The sequence below is a fragment of the Equus asinus genome, chromosome 12, assembly GCF_041296235.1.
Source record: "Equus asinus isolate D_3611 breed Donkey chromosome 12, EquAss-T2T_v2, whole genome shotgun sequence".
NCBI classification, from domain to species: Eukaryota; Metazoa; Chordata; class Mammalia; order Perissodactyla; family Equidae; genus Equus; species Equus asinus.
In genome coordinates this window covers 82,545,843-82,570,702 of record NC_091801.1, presented here as the reverse complement: position 1 = coordinate 82,570,702, position 24,860 = coordinate 82,545,843, and the positions used below count along the sequence as shown (strand labels likewise).

The following is a 24,860-nucleotide window of genomic DNA, read 5'->3' as shown; positions in this document are numbered from 1 at the left end:
TATTCAGTGTTTGATAATAGTGATAACTGAAGGAGGGTCTTTTTCAGAAAAATTTCACTCTTAGCTCGAAAGTCAGAAAGTCACAAGAAAACCTACCACAATCCATTGACCTGCTGTGTGGTAGGAACAAGTTAGGATGTTTTAATGAAGTTCACTGGTTCAGTAGCATGTGATAGATTCAAATGCTTTCCACAAGTACCTGCTGATGAATAATACAGTGAGTAACCATACATTAAGTAACCATGTCTAAATGCTTTAAACGTCTTACATTTTCATAATCTTTGTAAACTTGTCCACCTGACCCTTTTTCTGGTCCCCATATGTTTTTACTGTCATCAGTTTTAATACATCTTGGCAGATTCCACTTCAGGTTGTATTAAATTAGTGTTTTCTAAGTTCTTTGAAAATGTTCTCACCTGTAGTTCCACATGGACTATTCTTGGAGGCCGGTTCTTCAGACGCATTGACTCCATGAACCAACAGCCGGGCAGTGTGGGTAACATCTGTTAGCTCAGCAGCAGCCAAGGAAGTCCACTCAGAATCATTTGCCTTGTTCTATAATTGACGATTGATTTTGTCCTGATGTCCTCATTTCTTTAAGCAACTGTTCTTGCCAGGCTAACAGCCTTAAATGAGTTTATTTTTTTCCAACACATTTCTTTGGCCATGTAGTCAAACATGATTTAATTATGTCCTTGCCATCCGTGTGAACTGGGGGGCCATTTAGGATTTTGAGCAGTGAACGGATGCTGTCTGACTTAGATTTTGAGGCAGTTCACTGTTGAGAACAGGCGTTCGAGTGGCAAGGGTTGAAGTAGATAGACTTCGGCGGCTGTTGTGCCGTCATTTGGGTGAATGACGTTGGTGGCTGAGGTCAGGATGGTGTTGGTGGACTTGAGGCCAAGGGGACAGTTTCTGGGCATGTTTTGCCAGAAAAGCTGACAGGATTGGATGGGGAGTGTGGAAGGCTGAGAAGAGTCAAAGATGACATCCATTGTGTTTGGCCTCAGCAGTTGGAAGGAGGGCGTTGTCATGAACAGACAGAGAAGACTGCATGAAGAAAGTTTATGGGGGAAGATCATGACCTGGGCCTTGAGATGGTGGACATTTTACTCAGTTCTCTTGGTCATGTTTCACTTCTCTAAGGGGTCTAGAGGCTCATCCCAGCATAGAGTGTAACCATCAGTTTGGTCAGAAAACAGAAACCACTCTAGACTTTTTTACTACAAAGAATTAGAATCCATCACTACCGTTGGAAGGGCTGGCAGAGTTGAAGTCTGGGAAGCAGCTGTTACAGTGAGTGCTTCCCAGGAGCTCTTCCGGAATCGACAGTGATCTGGGCATGGGCAGTTGGAGCATCTGCTGCTGATCCCTGGTTCAAACAGGTGGTTGGTGGGATCTCTCTCAGAAACCCCTGACAGTTCTTGTAGAAGCCGCCCTGGGTCTTAGCTGCCAAAGTTGGTGAGTTCTTTTTTTCTCCCTACACATCTACCTGCAACCAGGCTTTTGCCCGCACCTGCCTCCAGAGAATAATGCTCCCTTTCATCTTACCATTTTTTCGCGAGTGCCTCTTACTAGTTACCTCCAACCCTGAGTTGTAGCAGGAACGGGTTTTTGGGAAATGTGGTTTTGGCTTCTCCTCTGTGATGCACAGGAGAATATAGAAGGTGGTGGCTGTGATGCATAGTTGACAACAGTCAGTCCAACACAACAGCCAGACAACTGGTCTCAGCTAAAGATACATGTTTCAAAGTTGTTAGCACAGAGACAGTATTTAAAGTGAGCTTGCATGGGAGGTAAGCATAGCTAAGAGGAGAAAGGACAGTCTTGGGGGACTCTAGAATTAACTGGTTTGACAGAAGAGGAGGAAGCACCTGTGAGGTAAGAAGAAAACCAGGAGAAGGTGGCATCCTGGAAACCAAGAGAAGGGGCGTGGGAGTGACCAGCTCTTGTCAGTTGCCGCTGAGACCAGAGGACTGACCACTGGATTGAGCAGGTTGGAGGTCATTGGCAATCTTGCATAGAGAAGTTTCCATGGAGTGGTGGGCACCAAAGCCGGTGAATGGGTTTAAGAGATAAAGGGAAGAGAAGAATTTATGATATTGGGTATAGAGGGTGTGTGCTTGTTTATAGGATTGTTTGTATACTAGCTGCTTTAAAGTCTTTGGGCTAATTCTGACATTTGTTTCATCTCAGTATTGGCTTATTTTGATTTTCTTTTCCCATGGGACTTGAGATTTTCCTCTTTCTTCCTATGCTGAGTAAGTTTGGAGTGTATCCTTCATACTTACAATATTTTGTTAGGAGACTGTTGCTCATTTTTAAATCTGCTGATTTGGAGGTGGTTTGACTTCTAGTCTTCTTTCCTAATCCGCCCGTTACTGTTTCCTTGTCAGAGTCATCAGTTAGCCTCTGCAGTTGTTCTGTGCAGGTTCTCTCGTTGCTTCCTCTGGGAGAGACAGGATGGAGTGTGCTTACTCTTCTGTACCTGGATCCGGGACCTTTCCCTTTGCAAACTGCTTTCATTGTGCAGGTAATGGTCTCCAGTTTCAGCTGGGCTGTTGATGCCCAGATGCCTTTGTGTCCCTTGATCAGTTTTCTCTCCCAGTCCCACAAGAGATGCTCCTTCTAATTACTTCTTGAATTTAGTTCATAGGTCTTTCTTTTGGTGTCCCTCTCAGGGAGACAAAATGACCCTTAGATATACCATAGTTGCCATTAGTTAGTTCTTTTGAATGTGATTGAAGGGTTGCCTTGTCTTAACTGTGCCTATTTAATTAATTTGAGTAGAATAATGTTTCTTTAACACCTTTAAGCGTTTTCACACAGAATTTTCTGGGGATATTATTTGCAGTGCAGAATAGAGCAGTGGTTAAAAGCACTGGCTTTCAACGCATGTTGCTTTGAATCTCAGCTCTGATCCTTGTTCTGTGTGTGATGTTGACCAGGTTACTTACGTTCTGAATCTGTTTTCTCATATGTTAACGCAGAGATTATCCCACCTGTTATAAATGTGATATAACATAGTTCTTGTACATGGTTAGTCATGTAAATAACAGCTTATATTTTAGGGAAGAATCAACCTCACGTTCAATAAATACAGTTCCTAACAATGGAGTTCTTTCTTTTTTGGGAATTTAAAGGCTAGTCTTAATCATTCCCTGTTTTAGTTTGATTGGTTTGTGTAAGAACTGGAAAGCAGTTTATAATCATCATTTACTCTGCATACAAAATAGGAAATTTATTATTATTACTGTTAATATTGGTTTTCCAAAATTTAGTAACTTTACCTCTTCTTTTTTCTTAATGTATTCATTAAGTCAGTAGTTTAGTACCAGTCGGATGGTGAACTGTGTCCTGAGCACTGGCACAGAGGTGGATGAGAAGCAGTATCCCCAGCTGTGAGCAGCTCCGCAGTCTAGTGTTGGAATATCTTTGGCTAGAAAATTATTTTGAAGCATAAAGAAGCTGTTGTTGCCCGCATGATTTTCATAATCATATTCACATTCTTTATATATTTTTGGTTTTTCAGAAAGTAATGTCTGACCTATGTTCTTTCAGAATACAGGTTACAGCTTGCCTAAGTGTGGAAACTACTGGTACACTGAGCTTAGAGGACGGGAAACCTACGTGAAGTGGTTTTGTATTTTGGACCTTGGAGACCCTCATAAATAACTTAAATTGTTAGGATGTTATGGGGTAAGAAATAGCGAGCTTGGGCCTTATTTAGCAGTTAACATCAAACACACCATTTGTTTTCCATGGGCTCAGCCTACGTGCTTAATTCCAGCCAGATATTTTATAATTTGCTAGTATGTCATGTTGAATGTTACTCAGCTTTAGGAAGAGTTTTTCTATCATGCTCGCTTTGGAAAGTCCAGATCATGTTCATTGTTTTAATAATGGTATTATCTGGTTAATTTGGGAAGCCAGAATAGCATCATGGTTTTAAGAGTGCTGATAAGCCAATGTTTGGATGCCTATCTCTTCCTTGTTTGCTGTGTGACCTTGGAAAATTTCTTAATTTCTTCAAGATTTAGTTTCCTTATGTGTAAAATGGGCATAATGAAGTAGCCAGTTTGGGATGTGAGGATTGAGGGGCTGGTGCCTGTAAAGCACTTAGAGAGTGCGGTAACATCCCAAATGCTCCTCCAGTGGAGGCTGTCATTGTACGACCGTTAGGGTTGCTATTCGGACTTAGTGGGAAATGGGTGCTAGAACGCTTGCCAAGTTGGGTTGTGCGTTGAAGTAAGAACATTGTAAGCAAGGTGCTGAAAGGAAATATTTTACATGTTAATGAAGCACAGATTTAGAGTGTGGCAATTTTAGTTTGCATGTGAGGGTAAAAGGGTTCAGAGCAACCCCTTAAAATACACCCGTTTATGCCAGAAAGGTAGAGAGTATCCATCTTACAAATGTCTTCTGGGAGCTGACGATATATTTCATTGTATAACGAGCCAAGTTTAATTTTTCTTTATCCGTCTGCAACAAAAGAATTTAAGCATTTTAGTTATGCGTTTTGGGAAATATCTAGTTTTTTTGTCCTGTTTGAACTAGTTCAAATTCTTATGCTTATGTCTTATTAGTTTCATAGTTAAAATGCATAGATTCATCTTCTTAATAAAGATAGACGCAGTCCTGGGATGAATAGGCTGGCATGCGGCACACGTTAAGCTGCCCGCTGCTGAAATGGCAAGCAGTAGGCCTAGTGTTGATAGAATGGAGTGTTGCTACTTGCTTGAATTCTCTTCAAACTATAAAATAAAGCAAAGAGCAATTAGGAGACTACTCAAAGCCAGTGTGTACGTTCATTTATTCATTCATTAAGTCATTCACTTATCAAGTACATGCTTAGTGATCACGTGCTCTAAGTGTGTGATGCAGTGCATGCTGTCAGATAGACAGTGGTAAGCAAAAACCAGACATGGACAGCTGGGATGTTCTGCCTTTGCAATTAGCAAGGAGAAGAAAGCCTGTTCCAAGAGATGTTCAAGACGTCAGTGAATGACGTTTTCAAGTTTATACTTCTAACAAAAAAGAGGCCACAAAAAAAAAAAGTCAGAGGGCCTCTGCAGAGCAAGTGTTACAAGTGTTACTTACCTGCTGCAACCAATTGGAGGTTTTTTTTTTTCTATTTCAGTTTTTATTGAGGTTATGATAGTTTACAACCTTGTGAAATTTCAGTTGTACATTATTATTTGTCAGTCGTATTGTAGGTGCACCACTTCACCCTTTGTGCCCACTCTCCACCCCCCCTTTCCCCTGGTAACCACTAATCTGTTCTCTTCATCCACGTGTTTAACTTCCACCTATGAGTGGAGTCATACAGAGATTGTCTTTCTCTATCTGGCTTATTTCACTTAACATAATACCCTCAGGTCCATCCATGTTGTTGTGAATGGGACAATTTTATCCTTTTTTATGGCTGAGTAGTATTCCATTGCGTATATATACCATATCTTCTTTATCCAGTCAGCAGTTGATGGACACTTAGGTTGCTTCCATGTCTTGGCTATTGTGAATAATGCTGTAATGAACATAGAGGTGCATGGGTCTCTTGGAATTGCTGACTTCAAGCTCTTTGCATAGATACCCAGTAGTGGGATGCCTGGGTCATATGGTATTTCTATTTTTAATTTTTTGAGAAATCTCCATACTGTTTTCCATAGTGGCTGCACCAGTTTGCATTCCCACCAGCCCAACTGGAGCTGGTTTGATCTTCACTTTGGTTTCATTTAGCAATGCTTAAACTATTTACCTGGTATGTAGGTCCTGAGGCTGCAGAGCTAAAAGAGGCTGTCACTGTCCCTAGCATTTTGCTGTTTGGGTGGAGGAAGAGAATGATAGATAAGGTCAGATTTGACATCCACTCTAGTAAGTATGTAACAGGAAGCTGCACCACCAGAGTCCTTTGGGGCAGGGCCGTGTCTCTCTTGTTCACTGCAGTGTATTCCAGTGCAATGTGTGGCATGTGTCAGTCACTCCATAAATACCTATGTCGAGTGAAGGAATGCTGTGGGAGTGCAGGAGAAAGGCATCTGACCTGGAGGGAGGGGCATGGCTCCTGCCAGATGTGCATCCAGTTCAGCTGGGAAGGAAGGTCCAGGTGGAGGGGCCAGCAAATGGCATAGAGGTGTGAGAAAGGGCACAGGGTGTTCTGTAAACTGAAAGTAGTTTAATTTTGCTGGAGTGTGGGGTGCATGGGAGATAATGGTGAGAGATGTTAAGCCTGGAGAGTTAGACCAGGCTTGATAAGTAATGGCCTGACAGGTCATACTGAGGAGTTTGGATTTTCTTTTCTTCCAAAGTAATCATTTGAAAGTACTAGAAGCCCAGTTTCCTGACGTGCAGGCTGACACTCTTCATATTACACAGTGCATGTAATGTCGAAAAGGCATCATCAGAGGGACTGGCCCAGTGGTGTAGCGGTTAAGTTCACGCGCTCTGCTTCGGTGGCCCAGGGACACAGAAAACATGAGCTTCGATGAAGAAGAGATAAGGGAATCTCCAGGATGATGGTGAAGGGAGATTCCAGAATGGTAGCTGAGCACCAGCAGAGAGGGAAAAGAGTCCAAGTTGGAGCAGTGTGGCTCAAGAGAAGGGAATGCTGTAGGCTGTCTTCGCTTTGCCCAAAGACACTGAAACATCTTTTGGAAGTGATTAACCTCTGGATGATGCAGTCCACCAAAATGAAGCAGTCAGTCAAAAAAGACAAAAGCAAGAGATACCATAAACACGAAATCCAAGTCTGGAGAAAAGCCAAAGGATGAGGGCAAAAGAACGTCTGGAGACAACAAAGGAGCTCCCAGAAAGAACGTGTGAAGAATGGATGAGTCTGTGTGACGGGCTTGTGAGAAATTTACTAATGGCTATGAGAAAGCATGGGAAAAATAAGCAATAGATATAAAAACAACTAAGAACACAGGGGATTGGGCGGTCAAAGAAAGATGTATGTCCATCAGACGGCCCTGGACACACCCGTATCACAGGGCTCATCCCATAGCACTGTAGTCAGTGACTGACTGCTCTCTCCCTCACTGACTGGAAAGACCTCATGGAGAGGGCCGTTTCTCATCTAGCTATCACTTTTCAGAACCTAGTATGTGCAAAAGCAAAGGTTTTTGCATTTATTCATGTGCTGAGTATCTATTATACATACCTGGCGTTCTTCTAGGGAACCAGAATTCACAGACATACAGAACTTGCTTGCCCTTAAAGAGTTTAAACTATATTTTACTCCTCAGAAAAATATTTATCCTATATCTTCATTCTCCTCAAAAGAGGAAAAGTTCACCAGTGGCTTACAGAACTTTAATAGTCCAGCTAATGGACCCCAACACCTGAGGATGCCTTTTTCTTTTTCTTTTTTTTGGTGAGGAAGTTTGGCCGTGGGCTAACATTTCTTGCAAAGCTCCCTCTTTTTGCTTCAGGAAGACTGTGCCTGAGCTAACATTTGTGCCAATTTTCTTCTATTTTATATGTGGGACACCACCACAGCATGGCTTGATGAGCTGTGTGTGGGGCTGTGCTTGGGATCTGAACCCACGAACCCTGGGTTGCCCAGCTACCATTCTGGAATCTCCCTTCACCATCATCCTGGAGATTCCCTATCTCTTCTTCATCGAAGCTCGTGTTTTCTGTATCCCATGTCTTCTTTATATTTTGATCATGCTCACATTTTGGTGGAGGACTTCCTTCAGTGGCGTTCTGAGATAGGATGCTTAGGAGGTAAAATGTTTGAGACTGTGCATAATTGAAAACTTGATTGATAGTTTGGTTGGGTATAGACTTCCATATTGGCTTTCATTTTCTTAAATAGGCTCAAAGATACTGCTCCATTGCCTTCTTGTTTTCCTGTAACTGTTTTTGAAATCAGAAGCTCTCCTAATTTCTTATATTCTTTGTATATAATTTTTTTCCCTCCCATCTTTAGAAGCTGGTAGGTGTTTTAAAATTTGTCCAAGTCTTTTAAAATGTCATGATGATGTACCATGATGTGGGTCTGTTTTCATCAACTGTTGTGCATATTCATTGGGTCCCTTCATTCCAGCAACTTATGTTCATCAGTTCTTGGAGAACTTCTTGGAATTACTGTGCTGAAGATTTTCTCCCTTTTGTTTTCTTATTCTGTCTTTCTGGAAGTCCTGCTATTTAGAACTTGGCTGTGCTGGACAAGTTCTGGAATTTTCCTATACTTTCACTCCAATATATTTTTCTCTTCTCTTTCTTCCCTTCCTTTCTCCCCCCACCCCTTTTTGATCTTTTTATTCTACTTTCAGGGAGGTGTCTTTAATTTGACTCGACTTTCTTTAGTTTTTATTTGTTTTCTGGTTCTTCAATTTCTAAGAGCTCTTTTTTTGTTCTGTTAAAAGAGCATCCTATTTTTGTTTGTCGGTTGCAGTGTCTTATCTCTAGGTTATTGATAATTATCGTCCTTTCTGTTTCTTTCAAGTTGTTCCCTCTTATGGGTGGGCCTTTTCACTTTCACATCAGGATATTCTTGGTGGGCCATTTGTTGGGGAATCCCCAGTGTTGGTATCTTTAGATCTTTCTTCTTAGGCTGCTCAGATACCCCAAGAATATTCTTACAGTTTATTTCCTGCAGAGTTCTGACCACAGAATTCTGGCAGCCGAGTGTGTGGCTGGGGGAGGGGGATGTGCGGTGGGTGGAGCAGCTGGAGGAGTCACCGTTCAGTGTGTGTACAGTGATTAAATCCACCTCTGTTTAGTAGAGCTGGGCAGGGTGACTTTGGTCCAGCAAGGCTCTGCTTTTTCCAGGGACTGACCCTCCAGTCTTGCATCAGAGGGAGCGAGAGTCCTGTGGAGGCCTGGTATTGAGGTTCCAGCTGCAGCTTAAACGGGCTTCACCCTCTCCTCCGTCTTTTAGGCCTCCACCGTCCTTAGCCGCAGTCTGTCCGCACTAATGCGCCAGTTCTGAACCTTCTAGGATGCTGCTGTGTACAGCGACTGGGTTCTCAGTTTTTTCCACTGCTGGCTCAGGATCTGGCTTTCTTGGGCCTGCTGAGTCATTTTCTGCACTTCCAATCTTTTATAGTTTCTGTTTCCTCCAAGTTTTTTCTTCTTCTTTTTTCCTATTTGTTTTGATCTCTGTCTTCCATGTTAGAAGCTTTTCTCACAGCTTCCAAAATTTTGTTCCTTTTTTTCCCTTCAGTTCTCCCTGTGCTGTTTTAAAAAAAATTTTTTTATGTCTCTAGTATAATTTTAGTTCAGGGGGTGAAATAGATGTGTATATTCTGTTTGTCTTATTACCCTGAACTTATTAGCTAACTTTATGCCATATTAATTTATGATTGTTGCTATGTTTTAATAGTTTTCAGTTATTTCACGTGTATTTTCTCGACAAAATGTAGGTTTGGTGACAGCGACTTGATACCATCTTTGCTGTCCCCCGATTCCAGGTCTAACACAGTGTGCATGGGAGGTAATGCAGCTGGCTGTAGGGTTGTGAACACAATAGAGCTGTGAAAAAGTAGGGCAATAAAGGTGCTTTCATATATGCAAGTTGTCTTTTCTTGTCAGGTTCTCTTTGACTGCTATGGAAAGAGGAAGGAGAAACTAGGAGTATTTCTTTACGTCGTCATTTGACTTCCTCAGAGTTGTTGTGGCCTTCTTAACTGTGAGTGTAATCCTCTTGCTATATATGTGTCTTGGTTTTTTGTTTTGTTTTGATTTTTCTTGGATCTGTCCTGGGTTTCTGTGCCATACAGTAGAAACAAACAAAAGGTGGTTGATTTTGCAGAGTAGATGAGGGAAGAAATGTAAGTTGTTTAGTGCCTGCTTTGTGTAGATACTTAATATTTTTTCTGAGATAGCCAGGCAGTATAATAATAATGGTTAACAAGAAGACCAGCAGTAACAACACATGCGTTAGAATAGTCCCTGGTGCACTGTGGGCTCTAAGTCACGACTGCAGACTGAGTCCTCACAGTAACCCTCTGAGGACGTTGCTCTTCTCCCTGTTTCACATTTGCATAACCAAAATACAGAGAGGTTAAAGGTTACCAAGTCAGTAAATGGCAAGGCTGGAATTCAGACTCAGTCTGGCTTCAGAGTGTGCTCTTTACTAGTATCTTATTCTCATGGGCTCTGGATTCAGATGTTGGTGTAGCTACGGATTTACTAACTCTTTACTAGCTCTAAACCTAGCTTTCTCATCTCACAAAGGGTGTGGTTATAGGACCTGCCTCCCAGACTTGTGGTGAAGATGTTGTGAGATGTGTGTAATGTGCTCAGCACTCACAAATGTTAGCAGTTATTACTCAGTGGTATTTCTCCCACTTAAAAGCCCCGGAGAGATGGAGTTATTTGTAACCTTGTAACTTGTTATGTGCTCGGCAGTTGGGAAGCTGTAGAATTGAGATTCTACCCCAGTTTGTCTTATTTCCTAAGACTGCTCTTTCTGGTAAGTCAAGTGGTAAATCGAGCACAGGCAGTTGTTAGAAGATTCATAAATCTCTCTTCGGGTGTTGGCCTTGGTGAGCATTTTGTTTTACCAATATGTTGCTATGGTAAAACCCTCATGAACTTGGACTTCGTGGATTCAGAGTTCATGATAATTTATAATTATGTTAAGTTTGACTTGGCAAGTGTCTTTGTCTTAGATGTCCAAGGGGCAGAGCCTCAGATTGTTTTTCCATTTCTTTCCTTCTGAGGATCAGTTCACTTTCCTCCTCTGTTCTCCCTTCTCCCCCAAACCCACTTCTATTTCTGCAGAGATTAGGTATTAGGGAGGGAAATTATGTCATGCAGTTTCAGTTTCCTTGCAAGGCCTGGAAGTCTCGCTCCTGTTTTTCCAATTCCCCCTGCTTGTTATTGGCAGTGAGAGGAGCCTGCTCTATGCCTGTGCTGTGCTAGGTGTGGCTGTGTCCCACGTGGTGAGAAGGTCACAGTACAGCTACCTGCATCCCTTGTTTAACAGCCCTGTCCCTGTCCGCGTTATATGTTTCTTCCTCTAACAGTGCACTCTGTTTATTTGGGTGCAAGTGTGTTTGTGAGAGTCTTTGAAATCAAAGATTTTGTTTTTTTATCTCTGTATCTTTTCTGCTCAATCCATAGGTAATTTTCACTAAATGCTGGATGAAGAAATGTTTAATCCTTGCCACAAAATAATTTGTCTTTTCTTAGTAGATCCAAACAAGAGGGAGAATATCAAGTATAACTTGTCAGAAATATTAGCTATTAAAAATACTTCATCTTGGGGGCCAACCTGGTGGTGTAGCGGTTAAGTTCACATGTTCCACATCAGCGGCTTGGGGTTCACCGGTTCAGATCCCGGGCGTAGACCTACGCACCACTTATCAAGCCATGCTGTGGCAGGCCTCCCACATATAAAGTAAAGGAAAATGGGCATGGATGTTAGCTAAGGGCTAGTCTTCCTCAGTAAAAAGAGGAGGATTGATGGTAGATGTTAGCTCAGGGCTAATCTTCCTCAAAAAACAACAAAAAAATTCATCTTAGTAGAGCACAAGACAGTTTCATGGGGAAGCAATATTTAGCAGAAGTTACACAGAATTTTTCTTCTTAATGTGATATGCAGTGGAATGAAGGCCTGATGGGAGTGGTGAGATGACAAGCCAGCTCTTGATGAACCAAGAGCTGGTTCACCAGCTCATTGGAACTTTCAGCACCAGGATGTAATCTACTGATTCTGGTTTGACTTCTTATTTCCAGTATTTGAAAATATATAACCCAGGAAAATAACCTTATAACTAGTGTTCCTATAATTTTGTTTCCCCCAGTTCTGGACCAATGGTCAGGCCACATGAGTAAATCTGGCTTCCTAGAGAGTGAACTTAGTGACGTTATGCTGAGATTCAGGTCTCTTGATTTACCTGACTGCCCCATCGTATGTTCCTGGTCCAGTTGAGCCCCTGTAGGATGGATCTGGTTCTGAAGTTACCTTTGCCAGAGTTGGTTCTTGGTTCTTGCATTGTTTAGGGTATTTCATTAGAAGGCAGAAACTTGGGATGGAGGTGTTTCACAGCCAGAATTCTAGGAAAGCAAAGAAAAGTTTTGGAGGAGTTGAATTGCTGGAATATGCATGGAGATCATTTTCAGGGTTAATGGGGTGTGGGAAGGCAGTAGACAGAAAGGCCGCCCTGAGACCCTTCTGAAAACCCTCATTTTGTGAGTAAGATGACTTTTTTAGCGTCAGAGCAGCTGAGTACAGTTGAAATAGATTGAACTTTCAGGTCCTGGGGCTAACTCAAAAAAATTTCTTTTAAGTGTCTGGAATTCTAGGTTTTGTACTGGATGCTGACACTTTTCCATTTGAGCAAAATGGACATCTTCCTTGTTCTCATAAAATGTAGATTTTTCTCGAGGGTACAGAGAATACCAGACAGCCTAATGTCTGCTGGTTACTGCCGTGAGGAGAGAATATGCGGACTGCCTTGGGAGTATTCGTAGGCCCATAGGACCAGCTTGGTCAGTAAAGGCTTCCTGAGGATGTGACGCCCACATTGAACCCTGAAGAATGAGCATGCATTGACCTGGTGTAGAGGAGATTAAGGAAAGAAGAGTGTTTAAGGCAGAAAAAATGTCACATGCAAGGGCTCAGAGGCAAGAAAGCTTGGCGTTTGGGGATATTTGAATGTAGTTTACTGTAGTGAGAGCAGTGATTGCAAGGTGGGGGAAAGTGTTTAACGTGAAGCTGGAGGATAAGCAGCAGCCTGATTGTGAGAAGGTTTGCTAAACCCTCGTGGGAAGTGTGTGCTTTACCTTGAGGGCAGTGGGGAAGGACTAAAGGGCGAGTTTTTATTTATTTATATAATTAAAAATCAAGATAGATGGGGGGCTGGCCCCGTGGCCGAGTGGTTAAGTTCGCGCGCTCCGCTGCAGGCGGCCCAGTGTTTCATTGGTTCGAATCCTGGGCGCGGACATGGCACTGCTCATCAAGCCATGCTGAGGCGGTGTCCCACATGCCACAACTAGAAGCACCCACAATGAAGAATATACAACTATGTACCCGGGGGCTTTGGGGAGAAAAAGGAAAAAAAAAAATAAAATCCTTAAAAATCAAGCTAGATGGAATAGATGAGATTATGAAGAAAAGCAATGATTTTCTCACCCTCCCCAATCCCTGGTTCCACTCTAACCATTTTTCACTTGAGACTCTCTGATATTTGCCTCCAAAACACGGTATGACATGTTAAACTATCATTTGTGACTTCAATTTTAAATGATTTGTTGATTTTCTGATTTGGGATATAAGGGCTTAGCCTGTTTATACTTTTCTGTACTCTCTTCTGTACCTCTCACTGTTGGATAGTTTGTGTGTTTGTTTAAAAGTCTTTTTATTGTAATTTTAATAGTATCCTTTCCTTTGGATCATGAGTTTTGCCCGTATCTTGCCTCCTTCGTTTGTTAAGATAAAGATAGTAACACCCCAAATATTGCCTCTTCCCTTCTAGTTCCAGCCTGTCTTCTGTCCTCTGTCATACTTTTAAGTTTTTGTCATTACTTTTACATTGAAAGGGTTTTTCACATTTGTATTCTATCTGCAACCCCACACAAGTGTTCTGGGGGCAGTTCATGGGCTGAACTCTCAAAGTTGGAAATGAAGTATTTTATTGTTTTTAATTTTAGGAATTGTTTTGTTATTCTGGGTCCCTTTTTCACCTGTTCTTGTTTTAAGGATTCACAAGGCTTTTCAGATGTGCTTGGAGTTTACTCTTGTTTCTCTAAGTTTTCTTCAGCTTTTCCAACTCTGTCTTCCGAGGTCATGTTTTCTCTTTGTTTTTCTTGGTGTTTATTTCTCTTTCGTATAGGTGATATTCCTCATATGTCTGGTGATCCTTGGTTGTCTATAGATAATAAGAAATAAGGGCTAGCTGCTTGTCTGAGTTGGATCTGTCCCCTGATGGAGGCAGATTGGAGTGCTTCCTTCAGAGTGGTTTTAGGCTGTGGGCCCCTAATAACCAGATGGGGATAGGTTTAGTCTAAGGATATCAACGCTCAAAGCAGAAACTTTTGCTTTACGTTTTTAGAAGAAATACCCCTTGGGGTTTTTTTCATCTGAAGATAAATGCTGGGTTACCTGAGTGCCTGCTCGTGTGCGAGAGTCAGGTGCTGGAGAAATGGGGTGCTGATGGGCTTAGTTGTCCTGCACACAAATAGTCGATTAATCCCTCGGCTTTCACCTCCGTTCTTACGTTGGTCCTCAACGTACCCCATGACCCAAAGCCCAACACCTCTTCAACATCTACTGCATTGTCTCCCGTCTCCCTGGGACCCTGCTTTCGCAGTGTCCTTTGGGCTGAGGCTGTTGCTCCTGTGTTCATACATCGCATGCATCTCTCTTCTCCTAATGTCAGGGAGATACTTGTTGAGTTCTCATCTTTTGGGAGCTCTTCCCTTTCTCTTATTTTTATTTTACAGATTTGTCATTTTTTTGCTTCTGGTGAAACTTCTGTCCACCAGAGTCTTTCAGAGGAATGAAACCATCTTCAACCTAAAGTCACTGAGGATTTTAAGAGGCAGGGTGATACATTGGTTCGTTGTGTGGCTTAGGAGAAGGAGTCACGATTTTAGAGTCAGACGGGCCTGAGTTCAAACCTTGGCACCACCACTATTAATTATGGGACTTTGGCAAAACATTTTACTTTTCTGTTCCTTAGTTTCCTTGTTTTTTCCCACGAAATATTTACTGAATCCTTACTATGTTTGTAGCAAGAGGATGGGAGATAGCCGGGGTAGTTCTTGTGTCATGGCTTCTCTGAAGGAAGATTTGAGGCTGGCCCTCTCCTGAGAGTGAGTGGAAAAGGCAGTGCTGGGGTTGGAGATCCGATGATCATGGAGGAGGTTTGAAATGGCAGGGGTAAAGAGCTGGAGAGCCCAGCAGGAGGGAGAAGGCTTGTCTGTGAGGGTGTGGCTCAGCTCTTTGGTGATAGTTAAATTAGAATGTGCGAGCCTTTGAGGTTAGGAGAGTTTCGTCTAGTGCTAGCTCTCAGAAGCCCAGGTATTATAGTCTGGAAGGAGTCCGGTGTTTGCATTGAACCGTGGAATGGGTTTTTTCCAGGCTGATTTATTGGAAGTGCTATGGGAGTTGGTGATATCTTGTGAAGGATTGGTTTAAACTGTGGACATTTCAATTCAATTCACCAAATATTTGTTGAGCTTCTACTAAGTGCCTGACGTGGTTCTGATTGCTTTAGGCAGGTATATCAGTACACAAAACAAAGGTTCTGGTTCTTAAATTATTGAGCAGGGAAGCAGATGATAAACAAACATCATAAATAAGTAAATTATGTAATATATTGGAAGGTGGGAAGTGTGATGGGAAAAAAAATAGTGCCATGGTATGAGTGGGTGTGAGTTCTAAATAGCATGGTTATAATAAGCCTCATCACAAAGATGAGATCTGAGCCAAATACAAAGCAGATACGTGTGTTAGCTGCTGTCTGGGAGAAGGAGCATTCTAGGTGAGGGACGAGGCAGTGCAAAGAGAAAAGGAGGAGGCCACTGTGGCTGAAGAGGAATAATGGAGGACAGAGTAACAGCAGAGGAGGTGAGAGGTAATGAGAGGTGGACCAGAGAACATCAACCAGTATAGGATAGGGCATCAGGAGGTATTGGGCTGTTACTGTGGAGTGAAAGTGACACTCAGTGTCGGCAACAAGATTTGACTTAAGTTTAAAAAGCTACTGTGTTGGCAGTAGACATGGGGAGAGAGTCAAGAGTAGAAACAGGAGCCTGCTGGGAGGCTGTTGGGGTAACCAGGTGAGCAGCAGTGTTGGCTTGCATTGAGGTGGTTAACACTAGTGGTGGTGGGAAAGAGGTGGGCCCTGGATGTATTCTGAAGGTAGAACCAATAGGATTTGCTGATGGATTGGATGAGGGATGGCGAGGAAAAAGGAGAGGAATTGCCTTGACTGTCAAGCTTTTGGCCTGGGTAACTAGAAGGATGGAGGGCTGTGGGTGGAACTTGGGTTAGAGGGGCAAATGAGGAGTTCACTTTTAGGCATTTTTAAGTTTGAGATGTCTGTTAGGGAACCAGGTAGAGATGTTCTGGAGGCAGTTAGAAGTAGGAATTTGGAGCTTGGAAGAGAAGTCTGAGCTGGAAGTTGAAATGAAAGCTAAGTGACACTCTGTGATCACTGAGGGAATGACCGTAGAGAAGAGAAGACCACCGAAGTCTGAGCCTTGGGTCATTTTACCGTTAAGTGGTCAAGGAGAAGAGTGGGCAGCGGTAAGCACAGAGCCCATGCAAGGAACACCAGAAGCATTGGCTACTGTGAAAAGGAGGGAGAAAAATGTTTCAAGGAGGAGGGTGTGATCAACTCTGTCAAATGTAGCTGAAAGGTCAAGATGAAGATTGAGGTTTGACTTTTAGATTTACCAACTTGGAGGTCGTCTTGGTGACGTTCAGAGTAGTTTGGGAGAGTGGTGAGAATGGAAGCCTGAGTGAACGATGGTTTGAAGTAGGAAGAAAGTAGTGAAACAAAAATTGCATCTGGGTGAGTTAGGTCTAAGGATGTATGGTCGTCATCACACTTATCTACCATTTGGGTACTTAGTTATTCCAAGTATGCACTAGGTGCTGAGCAACCCAACAAGGTATGTAAGGTAAATGGTGTTTCCCATTTTTCAGGTGAGAAAAGTAAGGTTCAGAGGTTACAGCAGCTTTCTCCAGAATACATAGCTGGCAAGCGTGGAGCTGAATTAAAGTCAGGTCTCCTTGGCCACGCTCATCGTGCTCTGCTGCTCTGCCTTCTGAGAGATTGGAGATGCACGTGCGGCGGATGCTGCTTACCCTTCGTTTACCAAGGGACTTGTAAAAGAAGAAGAGAGAATAGTAGGATTAAGAGTTCTGGGAAAACACTTGTATACTGCTTGAAATGCTTCTATTAGAGATTCTGGGTTTTTTCTTAATTAGAAATTTCACTTCTCTCAAAGGGTGGTAATGTATATGGTTCAAAGGTAAAATAGTGCAGAAAGATCCGTGCAGAAAACAGCAGGCTCCTGTGCTGCCCTCTGCCGTTTGCATCCCAGAGGCACATGTCGTCATCTGTTCGAGCTGTTCTGAGAAGTGTGTCTGTCCATGTTTCCTGAGAGTATAGGTGTAGGGTCAGGGGTCATTGATGTATCGATTATAGAAAAAGTTACATTTTGAACTCCTTTCATTCTTTCCTGTATAGTCATATCACAATTTTTGTTTGGATCTGTATTTTATTTTTAATTATTTTGACTTTGTAAACATTGCTCACTGTTGAGCAAATTAATGTAGCATGATTACATTTCTTGTCCAACTTTTTGTTTTCTTGGACTTACATATTTTTTTCTATTTGCTTAACATTCTTAAGTCTGGCTAAGAGTTCTCACCCTCTCTAACAGCTTTATAAGTAAAGCCTCTCAATAAAATTTTCCATGTGGCCAAGTATATTAATTCTCTCTTAATCCCCAGGCACATTTCTTCTTTTCCCTTCTTTAGTCTGGACAGGTTGCTCTCTTGGCCTGCTAGAAAAGGTACCAGGGCTGAAGAACATGGGGAAGATAAGGCAGGAACAGGTGAGACATGGTGAAAAACAGCTCATTGAGAGAGAGAACCGTGATGGAAAGTCCAGAGGGAGGGCAAGAATGCTTCCTGGGGGAGCATGTCGGGGAAAGGTCAGAAGGGTTGGCTGCAGTAGGGGAGGACATTCTGGGTAGAGAAAGTGTGAGAATAAGCACAGAGATGGATGTGATCAGTTACTTTTTGGTAATTTTAAAAGCCTGTGTTGTGGTACCTTGCTGGATTGTATATATTAACTTAGTTACAGACTATACCCTTGGGAGCTTGAAGAAAGTTTACATGGGAGTGCGACATTCAGATTATTAAACACCTGTTACAAATTTTTAATCTTGTCTTAAAGTATGAGCATAGGATATATCAGGACACTTGATCAGGGCCAGCCTTCCTCAGCAAAAAGAGGAGGATTCGCAGGAGTTAGCTCAGGGCTAATCTTCCTCAAAATAAAGAAAGTTAAAAAAAAAAAGATATATCAGGACACTTGAATCCAAGTGATAATCTTAAACTGTTGATTTCATGTGTTGATTCTTGGAAAAATCCTTGTAGAACATCTGTCACAAATACTTAATAAAATTAGCATCTGGCTATCCAAGCCAATCATCAGTGCAGGAATGAGGGCTGCAGTGCCCCTCCAGTTGTCAGACAAGGACAGGGGAATGACCACAGGAAACTTAAGAAGCTAAATTGGGGAGATGGCAACCAGGGGGGTTGGGAAATGTCGTTGAGGCATGCAAGCGCGACTGTCATCTCTGGCATAGCTATAGAATCCCAGAGGAAAAAAGCCATCAGTAATGAGACAGTGCAAAACCAAGAGTGGTTGGTTTGGATCCTTTTGAAAAGAGGGGGCCGGCCTGGTGGCGCAGTGGGTGAGTTCGCACGTTCTGCTTGGCGGCCCAGGGTTCGCCGGTTCGGATCCTGGGTGCAGACATGGCACCGCTTGGCAAAAACCATGCTGTGGTAGGCGTCCCACATATGAAGTGGAGGAAGATGGGCATGGATGTTAGCTCAGGGCCAGTCTTCCTCAGCAAAAAGAGGAGGATTGGCAGATGTTAGCTCAGGGCTAATCTTCCTGAAAAAAAAAAAAAAGAAAAGAAGCATCGCTCTGTTTGAAATGCTGAGGCAGAATTATGAGAAGTAAGGTCTGTACATGACTTTCATGATTGCCAACTTCAGGGAACCATTTATGTAACTGTGCTACACATTTTATGTAAGTGCCGGGCAGTTCTCATGTATGGTCAGGACCTGCGTTTGCTTTAGTGCATCCACCGTGTGCGGATGTTAACTGCCGTCTGAAGCTCTGACTCTATACTCACAGCTTTGTGAAGAGCACTTCCTTCTTTCCAGTCTTAATTTACATTTGTGATTCAGGAGTTATGGGTGAAGGAAATAGTCATAATCATAACAGCTGCCATTTATGTGTTAGTAATTGGTCAAGTTTGAATCTTAATTCTGTACAGTAGCTCAATAAAGTATCAGTTACTGTTCCCGTTTTATAGATGAGAAACTGAGAGAAGTTAAGAAACTTGCCAAAGGTTCCATGTGGTGCTATCAAGTTCTCAAATTCCGTGCGTTAAAGCTTCACCCTTGCCTTTAAGCTCGGGCACGTGTCTGAGGGTCACGTATTTAGTGGAGAGGAGAATAGTGCCGCCTACTGAACTGCAGGCAGACCTTTTTTCTCAGTATTGCACTTCCTTTTTAAGTGTATCAACCATGTTAAAATGCTTTAGCACTCTTTCTGCAAAGTATTGCAAATAGCTCTCAGTCATTGGTGTTCCTGGCTCATACTGAGGAAAGAATGTGGTTTCATCAAATACTTGTAAAAATAGGGAAATAGGTCCATTTGTGACCCGCGAGGCAGGCAGGCACCGTTCCTGTGATTGTTACATTCAGAGTAAGGGAGAGGAGGGGAGTACTGCTTTTCTTTACCTCTCTTTTTTGTAGATATCCTTAGGGGGCAAGTAGCGTGAGGGGGTGGGAATGGCAGGAAGCGTTTTAGTTTTGTCTGCTCCTTATGAATTCTAAGTGGCTTAAAAAAATATACAAACTTCTCAGCATTTCTTCTTTAGTAAACTGTCTGTTAAAAAGGATAGATGTCTCAGTAAAAATTTCAATTAAAAAAATAGCCAAAAGATTTGAATATATATTTCATCCATTTCATATGAGTGACAGTAAGCACATAAAAGCATGCTCACCATCATTAATCTTAAGGGAAATACAGATGACCACTGCTATGATACTATTGCAACCCTATTAGAATGGTTAACATTAAAACAAAATGAGACAACAGAAGGTGACAGTGCCCTGGGACAAGGATGTGGAACAGCTAGAACTGTCATGCTTTGCTGGTGGGAATGCAAAGTGTTATAACCACTTTGGGAAACAGTTTGGCAGTTTCCTATAAAGTTGAATATACACTTATCGTACAATCCAGCAGTCCTGCTTGGAGGTATTTACCCAAGAGAAATGAAAATTTATGTCCACACAAAGACCTGTATATGAATGTTTATAGCAGCTTTATTTATAGTCACTTAAAATGGAAAACAAGTGTCCGTCAGGGGATAAATGAGTAAACAGATTGTGGTACGCCTGTAGAATGAAATCCCGTTAACAATAAAAAGGAATTAACTGCTGACAAGGCAACAAAAAGGGTGAATCTTCAAAGCATTCTACTAAGTGAAAACACAAAACTCTGTGAACTATGATTCCATTTATATGACAGGTAAAGGCAAAACTGTAAGAACAGAAATCTGATCAGTGGTTTCCTGGGGCTGAGGGCGTAGGAGTGGAGAGGGCAGGAGAGCACTTCTTGGGGTGATGGAAATAGGCCATACTTTCCACATGGTGGCAGTTACATAACTGAATATGTTTGTCAGAACTCAGTGAACCGGGTATTGTTACTGTATGTAAACTGTACCTCAATAAACCAAGCTTAAAACAAAAGGGACTAGCCCTGTGACCAAGTGGTTAAGTTTACGCGTTCCTCTTTGGTGGCCCAGGGTTTCACTGCTTTGGATCCTGGGCACAGACATGGCACCACTCATTAGGCCATGCTGAGGCAGCATCCCATGTAGCACAACCAGAAGGACCTACAAGTATGTTCTGGGGGCTTTGGGGAGAAGAAGAAGACGGGGCGGAGGGGGGGGACAAAAAGGAAGATTGGCAACAGATGTTAGCTCAGGTGCCAATTAAAAAAAGGGGTAAGTGGTTTCTGTATATACACACTGATGTTGTACAGACACACAGGCACACAACACACATTTATACACACACACTTGAACTTGATTTTTCTTTCCAGTTGGATTAAATTTTATTTTTCTGGATTAGGTATCATAGAAGTTTAAGTGAAATAGATTTTAGCACAGATGCTGCTTTTGAAGACATATAATCTTGGAGTCCTTGGTTGATTTTTATATTCTTATTTATTCACGACCTAAGGGCTTTATAATGTGGTTTGTCTTTGTATAATGTGATTATATATTGTAGGTGTCATGTAGTTCGCATAAATAAAAGATTTTAAAAGTTAACTTATTTTAGGATTCCTTCCTTGAATCCTTTAGGATTCAAGCTCTTGAGCTCTGGAGAAATATAGTTTTACCAGCTCTAAAAATTAATAAAAAATGTTTTGTCTGATTAATGAGACAAATTTAATTGTGCAGTCTTCAGCTCTGTTGTTTAGTTACTCAGCTGTAATTGTAGAGTACAGTGACACAGTCATGCGCCCAATGATGATGTTTAGTCAATGGCAGACCACGTACACGACAGGGGTCCCGTAAGATTAACACCATAGAGCCTAGCTGTGTAGTAGGCTCTACCATCTAGGTTTGTGTAAGTGCACTCTGTGATGTTTGCACAACGATGGAGTCTCTAATGATGCATTTCTCAGACCATCTGCTTGTTAAGCAACGCATGACTGTGTTTTAATCTGCTAGAATAAGAAGGTACACAGAAAATAATACAAGTTAGCGTCACTGAACTTAAGGCTTTATTGTGATTGTAAATAAAGTTTCTTAAAAGTTTGCAAGAGAGTTGCTTGCTATTACTTTGTGGTGCTTTTTGATGTCCTTTGGAGCAGTTATTTAGCATTTTTTTTCCAACAAACCCTTGTTTAGGAAAGCCACAACAGTGGGCAGGGAGGAGAATGAAATGGAAAGTTGTGTGTGTTTTAATTTTCATTTAAAAATCGAAAGTTGTTTGACTTTAGAAAATAAGGCCATTATTTAAATGACGAGCTCTTCATTATTTTATGATCAAAGGATGTTATAATGTGTGGTTGTAATAGAATCACTGATATAACGAGGAGCGTTATAAGAGGAGCCCCCTGAGCTGGTGTTTGTTTCTTTACTGACATGCTTCTCTGTTCTTGAGGCCTACCTTCCTGTCTGTGGTAGGTTGTAAATTACTGTGTGCCCAGACCCGTTTATTGCAGTCTCTGCGTGGTAGCCTTTGGGTGGTGATCACACAGTAAATATCTACTAGAAAGAGAAGAGAGATTGGCATGGTTCCGCCTTGTGTTTGTATCGTCTGACGCAAGCTTGTGTTTTCTCCAGGAACCTCTGGTTTAAGAGGCTCAGAAGAGTGCTAGGGTGCTTCTTCCAGTTGATGGCATGTCCAGGTGCTGCTGGCCAGATGGCAGTCCTGGCGCTGTTGTCGTCGCTGCAACTACATGGACGTGGGGTTGCAGTTCTCATTGTGTTCGTTTCAGTTGAATTGTGTGTTGTGGTGGCGCTATCCATGTTGAGTCTGCTGTGTGAAGTTTCTACAGTGTGGCTCCTGTGCAGTTGAAAAGTTGTTTATACAGAACAGAAGTACAATAGAGCATAAATTCTAAAAAGTATTTAACCTTGTTTATTTTCTTACATTTTTCAAAGAATACTTAATAGATCTTCTTAAGCAAAACTTGCTAAAAGATATTAAAATCAGTTTTAGCTTTTCTGGGTGACTCAGGATCCTCAGTATGAACTGTGAACACCTGTCATTTTCAATATGCAATAACACAACTTTTGCCTTTTTCCTCAATAGCAGGCTGTTTGCTTGGCTGCCTCTGAAAGCCCTTCCAGCACCCTTTCTGCTCCTTGTTTTTGCTTTTGTAAATGAGTATTTTCTTTTCTTTTATGGAGAAGTTGTAAGAAGTAGTATAGTGAACCTCCAGATACCCTTCACTGAGATTCACCAGTTTTTAACATTTTGTCGAATTTGCCTGCCTGCCCTCGCTCCCTCCCTCCCTGCCTGCGTGTGCTCGCTTGTGCACTCTCTCCCTCTCTCTCTCTCCCTCTCCCTCTCTCTGTCTCTCTCTGTCTCTGTCTCTCTCTCTCTCGATATAGATACAGATATAGATATAGATATATGTACATACACACACACATTTATTTTTTACTGAACCCTTTGAGAGTAAGTTGCAGACATCATGCCCTTTACCCTTAAATACTTCAGTCAGTGTTGACGTAACCACAATATAATTATCAAATTTACAAAATTTAACATTGCCGCATGTTATCTGGTATACAGTCCATGTGCACATTTTTCCAGTTGCCCCGTGAATTGTGGTGGTTTTTCCCCTGTTACAGGACTCAGTATAGAATTACATGTGGTATTTAGTCATGTCTCTTTGTCTTTTTAGTCTGGATATGTTTCTCAGCCTTTCTCTTTGAGGACATTGATGTTTTTAAAGGATAGAGACTAGTTTTGTAGGTCATATTTCAGTTTGGGTTTCTGTGATATTTTCTCATGATTAAATTAAGATGATGCATTTTTGGGGCAGGACTATCACAGAAATATGTGTCTTTCTCAGGACTTATATCCTTTCTCATACCTGTCGTGTCCCTCTCAGGATGGCTCATGATGCCAGTTTGTTCAGTTATTATTGATGACGTTAACTTTAATGACTTAAGTCAGTGGTCCTCAAGGTACGGTCCCTGGCTCAGCATTATCACTATTATTGTCACCTAGGAATTTGTGAGACTTGCAGGTTCCTGGGCCCTGCTCCTGACCTGCTGAATCAGAAACTTACGGTTTGGGGCTGTGTTTTTAAAATCCCTCACAATGATTTTGACGTATTCTAAATTTGAGAATTACTGATGTTAGGTGATCAAGTTAGGATGGTGTCTGCCAAGTTTCTCCACTCTGAAGTTAGCATTTATCCTTTATAATTAAGGAATAATCTGTAGGCAGATATTCAGGACTGTGTGACCTTTCAAACTCTCAGACTGATAGTTCGGTCACCCACTGGTGAGTCTTGCTTGAGACAGTTATTACTAGGTATTGTGAAACGGTGAGCTCCTAACGCTGTCCTTTCTTCTCATTTTTCAGCCGGCATTCTACTGTAGGGAAGGGTTTTCCCTCCTGTGTTCATTTATTCCTTCCTTCCTTCATCCATTCATTCAGTGCCAGTACCACTATCAGTTTGGCATCCTCAGGGATTCTTACTTGATTCAGTGGCTTATAATCCATTACTGTCATTACTCATTTTGACGCTAGAATTCTCCCCGATTTGGCCATCCCCACAGATCATCTCCTGTGTTCTTTTGACATGTCTCCATTAGTTTTTGAGCTTTTTCTTCCTTTTTGGCACAGTAACACATTCCCAGAATTTCTCGTAGTTTCTTTGCCTTGTCATGGATTCAGCTGTTTCTCGAAGTAGCCCTCGTTCCTTTTAGGGGGAAATGGAATTTAGAAGCCAAGGTCTGGGTGCTAGGTGTGTGTGCTCATTTGCCACCAGGGTGTTACTGCTTCTTGGCCCTTTCTGTGTGTTGTGTGCACGCGTGCATGCACACCTGTACTCAAGATGGAAAAATCTTTCTTGTTATATTCAGCTGATGATGTCTCCGATCAGTTTTATTCGCTTCCAACTGCTGCTTTTTGTTTGTTTTTAAGCTTGGCCCCGTGGGGGGGGGTCTCACATGCACCTTTGCACTTTTGTGGTCAGTCAAGGGTTTGGATAGAATTTATTGTCAGATTTTGGGGTTTATCTTGGTGTCCCCATTCTTCCAGCATCCCTCCCCTAAATTTCAGTTGGTCCGCCAGCCCCCATTTCTTTCTTTTGAGACCTCATGCCAGTGAGGCTTTTGCTTTCTGCCACCAGAGCTGGCCCTGGGTTGGGAAACACCTGTAGTCAGAGGAACAGCAAACTGGCAGGTGTCAGCGAGGGCAGCTCTCTTTCTCAGGGTGGTGCCCTCCCCTCTAGTTGTGCCCCTGGGCTTTCTGGCTTCTCCAGCATATGCTTAGTTGCACAGTCTGCCAGAGATTTGGGCAATGTTTATGTTCAGATTTGGATCTCAGCATTTTGCGGCCCTCTTGTTTCCAAGATTTTCCCCTTAAATTTACAGCCACTCTG

At 42.2% G+C, this 24,860-nt stretch overlaps 1 protein-coding gene across 22 annotated transcripts in view; it reads left to right on the top strand.

Moving 5' to 3' along the window:
• PTK2 (protein tyrosine kinase 2) overlaps positions 1-24,860 on the top strand; it is a 278,805-nt gene that overhangs the window by 25,635 nt on the left and 228,310 nt on the right. For 5 of the 22 annotated variants that reach the window (XM_070481681.1, XM_070481686.1, XM_070481683.1 and 2 more), the window contains exon 2: positions 9,541-9,637. The exons of the other annotated variants lie outside the window; for them this stretch is intronic. The gene's annotated coding sequence lies outside the window, so the exon portion shown is untranslated. The remainder of the gene's footprint in view (positions 1-9,540; positions 9,638-24,860) is intronic. 22 annotated transcript variants of the gene reach the window in all.